The following is a 9,380-nucleotide window of genomic DNA, read 5'->3' as shown; positions in this document are numbered from 1 at the left end:
AAAATGGGATATTTGCTTGTATGATTTTTCCTTTAAAGGAGAAAAACATTCACAGCGAGACTCACAAATCCCAGCCTTGCAGTAGAAAAGCCATTTCCAATCCACTCCAAGGAGGCAGAAGATGCCAGGCTAGATTGATCCTTCTAACAATACTGTATTAGTGGGAAATTAGAGCTGGAGCCTGAGGAAACTGCTGTGATATCAAACAATTACTTTACATTTGTCCTTACAAATGGAGGGAGCAGAAATGTGCTTAAATCAAGTATTAGCTTTCCAAAGGGTGAGCAAATGAGGGCACAGGCAGGGCTGCCCTGAAAATGCAGAGCACATTAGGAGCTCTTAAAACTGGCTTTAAAAGCCCCAAGCAGGCAATAGGCATGGCGAGGAGGCAGGGCAGGGTTTGATGAGGATGGGTGAGGACACAGAGTGGTGCTGGGTGGGTGACGTTGTGCCGAGTAGAGGGGCTGCCAGAGGGACACCCCTGCTCGCCCAGCCTGGGTGCTCCCCTGCCAGGGCACAGGGGACAGGGGCTCTCTCTCAAGGCTGTCACTGTTTGCAGCCATCCCTGGCCCAGCACAGCCCCGGCTGTCCCCACAGCAGCCACCCCTCCGTGTGCGCCGTGTTTTGATGGGTTCACTCAGGCCTGAACCCCCGAGAGCAGCTGTTTAATATTAATCAGTTCATAAATAGTTAAACACAATGAGTGTGATTTAAGTGGTCCCTGATCCTCCTCCTGCTGAAGAGCTCTTGAGACCAGCTGGGCCAAGGGAGTCCTTCACTGGCGAGTGCCCTGCCCAGAGGAGCAGAGCCTCTGGCACATCCACGGAGTCGCAGCACTGCTCCTGCCTGAAAGCACCCGCTCCTCCCAAATGGTCCTCTCCCCTCTGGGACCATCCCAGGACCTCGCAGCCAAGGATCTTCTCCTTCACATAGTGTCCCCATTAGTTCCTCACCCTGCCTGTCTCCTGATGAGGACACCCTGAGCCGGGGGGAGCTGCCCCGGGAGCACCCCGACTCCAGTGTCTCCCCATGCCCACCGGGCCAGCTCTTTAAGTTCAGTCCTGGGATTTCCAGGTGCACAGGAGCATTGTTATCACTCTGACCACGACAGGACCACAGCACTGTGAGCACCGAGAAAATTTTATTAACTTCTTGTTAAGCTAATATGATTCAATTTCACTGCTGACTCCATGTTTACTGGCAGCAGGCAGAGTCCTGGGAGTGGCTGTGGGGGACTCCCAGCCCTGTCCCCCCACTGCAGTGCTTGGCAGTGTGCTCCTAACACACCTCCTTCCACGCACACAGAGTGGGCAGCACATAAATACAGGCATTGACAGGGACCTCCAACCCCTCGGAGGTGATGGATGCCCAGGGGCAGCTGGGATTCAGGTACATTCAAGTAGGCCAAGTTTCCTCCTATTATTTCATCAGGCTGCAGCAAGGAACAGGAGCACGGGGCCAGTGTGACGCAGGGCTCTGTCACTGCTGCCCTGTAGGCTGGATGGGCACGGCTGGATGGGCACGGCTGGATGGGCACAGCTGGATGGGCACAGCTGGATGGGCACGGCTGGATGGGCAGGGCTGGGTGGGCACAGCTGGATGGGCACAGCTGGATGGGCACGGCTGGATGGGCACAGCTGGATGGGCACGGCTGGATGGGCAGGGCTGGGTGGGCACAGCTGGATGGGCACAGCTGGATGGGCACAGCTGGATGGGCACGGCTGGATGGGCACAGCTGGATAGGCACGGCTGGATGGGCACGGCTGGATGGGTAGGGCTGGATGGGCACGGCTGGATGGGCACGGCTGGATGGGCAGGGCTGGGTGGGCACAGCTGGATGGGCACAGCTGGATGGGCACGGCTGGATGGGCACGGCTGGATGGGCAGGGCTGGATGGGCACAAGCGCTCGGCGAACACGAGCCCTGCCAGGAGGGGTGCCCGTGCCTGCGGCTGCCAGCCCGGCCCGGCGCCGGGGACGTGCCCCTGCTCACAATGGATCAACACATTTCTTCTGGCTGGAAAGTTTTCCGTGCTCCGCTCCGAGCCCTGCCCAGGGTTCCGAGAGCAGCTGCCACGAGAGGACCTGGTGGCACCAATGCTGCGCTGAAATCGAGGCATCCTGCATAATTCATTACCTGGCAGCTAATTAGCCGGCTGGGCCAATTAGTGACTCCTGTCGAGCCGGGGCTGCGGCTGCAGGCGGCAGGGGACTGGCACTGCCCGTGGGGGCTGGCACTTTATTTCCAAAAACTGCACTCACTCCTGCACATTCCTGCTGCTGAACTGTGCTGTGTATACACAGACAGACAGCATGACAAAGTTCTCCTTTCCTTATAGTTGGTTTTAGCTAACTAAAGCAAAAAGTTTCCCTAAACTGTGGCTTTTCCTTTTCTCTAAACCTGCTCAAACCTACTCTAGACCAATACCCAGAAGAACACCAGCAGCTGCTGCCGGCTCCCGGGGAAAGGGGAGCTGCTGCGGCTCACAGCGTGATGCTGAGTCCCGGCCAGCCCTGAGCAGGACATGCACGGCTGCCCTGCTGTGCATAGGTGTTTTCAGGTTTTAAGGGACCTTAAGGCGCTCATCCACGGCAGCCCTGCTCCCCTCCCCGCAGCTGGCTCCTGCAGCGAGCACGGTGTGAGGACAGCAAACGTCTCTGGCACGCTCCAGTGGCTGGAGATAAGGACAGCTTAGGGATAAATATTTACCCAGCGACTGAATGGATTCAACCGAGTTCATTCCTATTAGAGAATCTGTTTGTAATTATCTGAAGACTCGTTATTACCTGGGGACCTATAATCTCCCACAGTAATGAGTTCAAGTGGCTCCTGTGGCATACCAAGCAGGAAAGGGAAGGTGGGAAGGGGCGACTGCCATTGCAGCAAGGGCAGGGCAGGCTCAAGGACAGGGGAGCTGTGGGCAGCTGGCACCGTAGCACCGTGGCCATGGGGCACAGAGCTGCCACTTGGCCTCCCTGCCGGCTCAGGGGCAAGCCCTGAGCAGAGCTCAGGTCCGGGCAGAGCTCAGAATGCTCAGAGAGGCAAAAGCTGAGACCCGAATGGAGCTGCTGCATTCCTAGCCAGGCGTGGCTGTGGGGATGTGCTTCAGGACATGGTCTCTGTGCCAGGCGTGGGTGCATCCCAGCTCCCGGGGCAGCCCTGGTGGTGGGCTCTGTGCCCCACAGAGCTGGACTGTGGCTCAGCAGTGTTGTCCCAGTCCTGCGCCCACAGGAACTAATTCTGCAGACCCGAACCCATTTTGTATGGCTCAAATAAAGTAACCGAAGAGCAAGATGCAAGGCAGGGCAGATATTGACAGATCCCACATCTGCAAGGGAGGAAAACCCCCTCCTGGGACACATGTGCAGGGCTCCTGCACGTTAGCAGAGGGATGTCCCCACTGCCATTTGCCACTCAGGGCATGCTCGTCCCCATGTCCATCCACGTACACTGCAGGGCACAGCAGCTCCATGCATGCCCAAAGGAGCAACCCAGGAGGGACAGTGCCCAGGAGGGACTGAGATGAGTTACTCTGCTGCTAATCCGGTGAAGGGTCCAAACTGGCAGCCAGAACAATCCATCTCTCCTTGTCACACACCAGGGACCCTGAGAAGGCAATGGTGGCAGCTGGGCAGCCGGTGCCCTGGCTCACACCAGGCTCTATGGTCCCTCCTCTTTGCTCCTTCCCTCTCCACCTTCCCTGAATGTTGGCAGGTCCTGGCGGATTTGTGTGTTTCAAATAAATTTCTTTCTTTCTCTAAAATACTCTCATTCTATTTAGAACACCCAAAGAGGCTAATGCTCTCAGCCCCATCCCTGCCTGCCACAGAGCTGCCATGTGACAGTGCTGCCTTTAGTCACAGTTCTGTTATGAGACCAATCCATTCATTTAGCTCTAATCTCTAAAACAAAGATAAAATTACATGATTAAGATCTAATTAAAGTCTAACTACCAGCACCATGAATCACTTCAGCACAACTTTAATGGATGCCTTTCAAAGCCATTGTGCATTTGGTTTCCTTCCGTGGCCAGTGATTTCCCTGCAGGGACTGGGTCTGCTCAGGCTGATGTTTGCTCTCACTGGCTCTGATTTGGCTGGGGACCACTAAAAATGTTTACATGTGAGCGAGGAGCTCGAAAATCCATTTCTAACCAGACAGAAAATTTCATTTGACAAGCTCATTCAGATGTGCTGTGTCTCTGCAGAGCTGAGTGGAGCAGGGGGGCACCTCACCCAGCGCCAGCCCCGGCCCCAGCTGGGGACAATCACCTCAGCTCTGCCATGTGCTTGGCGTGGCACACAGGTGCTTGGTGCCCCAGGGGCTCAGTGCCTGGGCGGCTGGTGGCCAGAGCTGCACTAAATGCCATTAGCTCTCCCTGGGAAGAAAAAGCAAATTAAAGTCTTTCTTACAGCTCTTGGGCTGTCCACCCCGAGGCACAGCCCTATAATAATGTTGATGGAGAATATTGTCATTTCCCTCTTTCCCAGCAAATCACTGCCTGTCGTTGTCCCAGCGCTGTCCCTGCCACATCAACACAAGCATTTTAATGCCCTCACTCCTGTGCTTGCAGCTTGTCAAGGCAGAGCAGAGACTCTGCCAAGGGCTGCCTCTACCAAAGGGCTGCCTCACCGGGACCAGCGGCCCTGGCAAAAATTGCAAATTATTGGTGCAATAGCCACCCCACTGCTAATGGCATGTTGTCCAGGGGAGCAGCTGAGGCATCCCCCCACAAGCAGCCCCACAGCCCACGGGATTAGCCAAGGGATGCCCCAGAGCAGCCCCACAGCCCATGGGATTAGCCAAGGGATCCCCCAGAGCTTGGGAGAGCACATCAAAACCGCTGCTTCCCTGTTGCTCACCCGTGTGGGACAGATGGAAATGGGTGTTGTGGGAACAAGACAAAGAAAACTTACAGCCCGTTTAGGTTTGTTCTGTGTCTTTTTCAGCAGAAGGATGTGCAGCTTTCCTGACGGTGGCACATTAAGTTCACACGTCCTCTGGGGACGGCGGCTCTGCAACAGGTACCTGAGAGGCTCGAGGGGAGGGAAGATTATCATCATTAATCACCACTGGGAAAAGGCACTTTCTCCACACTGCAGCTCTGTACAGAGGTGATTGTGTACACGTGAAGCCATACGTCAGGGGAATGGTCCCTGGGTGACTCAGCCAAGGAGAGGAGATAAAAGAATTGGAATTCAGGAGTGCTGCTGCCTTCCATCTTCAGAGGGATGAGCTTCCTGAAAACGCTCGTTCCTGCACAGCAGGCTCAGAACTGGGTCACTCCTGCTCCGGGCTGGACAAACACACCCACCTGGCTTTGGGAAACACAGAACAGCAGCAGGACAAGCGCAGGGCACAGGTGGACTCACGGTGCCCAGGGGATCTTGGTGCCAGCAGCTCCCCTCAGCCCTGTGCCAGGCCACGGGGGCTCACTCATGGCCACTAAGGAGCTCTGGCTCCCACAGTTACCTGCTTAAATTGGCTTGGGCAGCCTGCCTGCAAACACACAGCTCAGCTCAGAGTCCAGCGTGGCCCTGTCCCGCCTGCTCAGCTCTTCCCTGGCTGCGGAGCTGGGATGGCTGCGTGGTGGTGGCCAGTGCCAGTCCTGTTGGATCCCCTGTGCAGGTGACTGGGCAGGTGTGGGAAGCACAGCAGGTTTAACCTGGCTAGGCCAGGAAGAGACAGACTGGCCTGGGACTGACAGGGAAGGAAGAGAAGAGTATTGGCACTGATGGTGTGGGGCAGAGGATGCTGCAGAACAGCACCACTCCCCTCCCTGCCAGCTCCAACAGGCCAGGGCTCACCTCCACGCAGGACAGGGGCTGCCAGCACGAACTTCAAAAGGGGGAGAAAATGTTATTTCTCAGAATTAATATTCCCTTGCGGATCTTACTCTGCTCATTATTCTGGTCGTTACTTAAGCAGCAGCTGCTCGTCACTCGTGGCTCGGTGGTGAGAAGGGCTGAGTGCAAGAGGCTAATTTATTTTCTTTTAGTGCTTCTCATCCATGGCAGCCCCTGGCTGCTCCTCACCACTGGAAACCAACCGGAGGCATTTCAGATATTTCTAATGTATGACAGCAACTGGGAAACAGAAATTACCCTCTCTGAAATAATTCCCGAGACAGATTTCTTTTGGCACTTTGCAATGGAGACTCAGAGGAAACCCAGGCTGCATGTCCCAGCTTGCTTTTCCTGGGCAATTTATTAGCCCCACCATCCGGTTAGACCTTGTTCCTCTCCCCAGACAAACACACCCTATAGCAGGGAGAGCACCTGGGGCACCTGGGAGCGCAGAGAGACACGAGGGCCTTCCTGCCCTCCGTGGGCTCCAGCAGCCCTGGCACCGCCACCTCTGGCACCTCCTGCCATGTGGGGCTTTGCTGAGCCCGGCTCCTGCCTTGGTGGTGCTCCCGTGACTCGGGGGGACCGTGGTGGCCCCACAGGAAGGACCAGTGGGTCCCTGCCCGTGGGTTCTGCCCCGGAGCCCAGCCCTGCAGCGACAATGGGGTGCAGGGGCAGCAGGGCTCGATCCCATCTGCTCTGGCCATCCTGCCAGCCGCTCCCTGGCTCCATCCACGAGGAGCTGCTGGCACCGTGCCATCTGATGGGCCCCCGCCAAGGGCCGGAGCAGGAGACAAATGATCTGCTCAGGATGTGCTGCCTCCGCTCCACCTGCTCAGCCCAAATGAAATTAAAATATTGACAGAAACAATTTCCAGAGGGAAATTGGAAACGTTAGCGGCGGTGCTGGAGCCAAGTGGTTCCTGCAGCCCGGCTGCCTGTCACCTTCCCAGGCAGTGGGGGACAGCAGCATCCTCGGCCAGGCAGCACAGGGTGCCCAGGCACGGGGCAGCCAGAGCTCTGGCCATGACAGGCCACCTGCACCATGGCATCTCCTGCCAGGGCACTGGAGATTTGGGCACAGTTCCTGCTGCTTTCGCCACACTCAGAATCATTTTCATGTAATAGTTTGAATAAAGCAAACTTAACATTTTCTGTGCACATACGTTTTCCTCAGAGAGCCAGAGCTGTGGGGAGGGGAGGGCAGTCCTTGCTCCCATGCCAGCCAGGCGGCTCCCTGCCCAGAGCAGCAGGAGCAGCGCTCTGTTCTCTCCTGCACTCAGGCTGCCCGAGCACGGGCGCTCCTGCCCCACGGCACCACTGCTCTCACACCTGGACAGGGACACTGCCATCGCCAGCTGCAGAGCAAGACTTCCCCTCCCAGCTCCTCAGTCCTGCATTCTAATCCATTTTCATCACTTATTCCCCAGGGCATTGTGGCACTGAGGGAAACACAGGCTATTTCTGTGCCACCACCAAACTCAGAACCTCATCAAAGAATGAAATCAGGTCGGTTTGACAGGACCTACTTCTGCTCAACCACGCTGACAGGCATGAATTTATATTCCCAGGCTCTAATTCTCCCATTAATTGAATTTTGCAGTGATTTTTCCACATGTTTGCCCAGGATTAATGTCAGGCTAATTGGATGCAGTTGTCCGAACCATCTCACTCACTCAGTCTGCTGTCCCTTCGTGTGTGCTCTCCTCCCACCCGACACGAGGCTCCAGCTCTTCAGGATCAAGAGGGAGGCTCCAAGGGGAGCTGCTTCTGACCCTGGTGGAAACCTCTGTGGTCGGGCTGCCCAGGACCCTGCAGAGCACCCAGCACCAGCTCTGCGCTTGCCACACGCCCAGCACCCAGCCCAGCTCACGCCCTCAGCCTGGCACAGCTCAGACCTGGCACATTGCCCTTCACCCTCACCATCCTCTGCACAGCAGAGCAGAGCAGAAGGACACGCTGCCAGAGTTAGAGGGGGCAGGGAAGGAGGGGACACCCCGTACCTGTGGCCCCACTGCTGGAGCAGTCTCTGAAAACGCCCTGTGACCACAGGGTGCTGGCTGGAGGCATGTCCTGCACCCCACACTGGGCACGGCTGCCTGCCTGGGGCCACCCCAGACTCACCTGTGGGACAGTCACGGGGACAGCCGTGTCCCCACAGCCTCGAGGACAGACCTGGCCCCTGCGGCGTAAGTGGCACGTGTGGCACAGCCCACCCTGCTGCTCTGCACACCACACCCTGGAGGGCTTGCAGAGCTGCTGCTTTCCTTGTGCTCTTTTTTCCCACTTGAAACCTTCTTCTTGAGCATTTAATAGATAATTTGCATCTTACAGATTAATTTTTCAAAAATGTCTTTAATGAAGGATCTTGGCTGTGCACATACCTGCGTATGCCACCCGTCCTGGCTCACACCGTATAAACCTCTGCTACCTGGGGAAAAGCTAATTAAAGGTAATCACGAAAACCTCATTAGTGCTCATTTACATAAGTTACACAGAGAAATTTCCTAACCTTTGATCCTGGCCATCACAGTCCACGAGACCTCTCTGCACATTGGTTCAAAGGTAGGAGCACATCCTCAGCCCTGCACAAGCCAAGCACCGGGCTCTGCTCTCGGCCACGGGAGGAGAGCTGGGCTGGCTGCTCCCAGTGCAGCTGGCAGAGCTCTGGGCTGGCACACGCCACGTGCATGGCAAGGGGAGCGTGTCCTGCAGCACAGGACGTGTTCATCACGCTGTCAGCATGTCCTGCCTGCCCCGAGCCTGCCCTGCCTGCCCTGCACGAGAGCACATCCCAAAGCACACAGGGCCTGACCCTGCCCTGGCATCCCTTGTCCCAAGAGGTGTCACCTCTGTCACCCCCACCTGACATGAGGCCTTGCCCCTGGCCCCAGCCCAACTGTCCAGCAGCAAAGCAGCTCTGCTGGGGAGAGAAAAGACCAAGAAATGCCCCTGGGGAGCACCAAGTTCCTGTTCCCAGCACATTTCCATCATCTCCAGCAGCAGCCTCTTCATTGCCTCAATAATCTGTGTTGGTGGCTGCACTGGGGCTCAGCACGGCAACTGGTGACAGTGACAGTCACACTGCCAAGGTGCCCACAAGCCACCATGTGCCAGCACAGCCCCCTCACACCCAGCAGACCCATGGCCTCTCACACTCCCGGTACCATAGCAGTGCAATTAGGACCTGTCGTGCCATAAAAATATTGGAGCATTAAATGTATTAGATAAAACTCCTTCTGCTATTACAGTAGCTCACATCCTGGAAATCTGAGAAGTCGGCAGTAAAACTTCACCCAGTGATAGGACTGGATTAAGTTCTCCCCACAAAAGCCTCTAATTGTATGAAAAGGACCATTAGCAAGCATGGAAATCAATCGGGGCTGGCCGCGGTGCTACAACGCCCGGCGCAGCCGAGAGCACCAGTTCTGCAGCCGCAGCTCTGCAGCAGCAGCTCTGCAGGAGGGAGCCGGGCTGGGCCCGGACTCGGTGCTGGCTGGGAGGAGCAGCCCGGAGCCCAGGGGAGCCCTCCCG

At 56.6% G+C, this 9,380-nt stretch overlaps 1 protein-coding gene across 1 annotated transcript in view; it reads left to right on the top strand.

Moving 5' to 3' along the window:
- UBFD1 (ubiquitin family domain containing 1) overlaps positions 1–9,380 on the top strand; it is a 134,444-nt gene that overhangs the window by 12,683 nt on the left and 112,381 nt on the right. The gene's annotated exons all lie outside the window — the stretch shown is intronic.

This window comes from Taeniopygia guttata, chromosome 14 (assembly GCF_048771995.1).
Source record: "Taeniopygia guttata chromosome 14, bTaeGut7.mat, whole genome shotgun sequence".
NCBI lineage: Eukaryota > Metazoa > Chordata > Aves > Passeriformes > Estrildidae > Taeniopygia > Taeniopygia guttata.
This window is presented reverse-complemented; position numbering and strand designations above follow the sequence as displayed.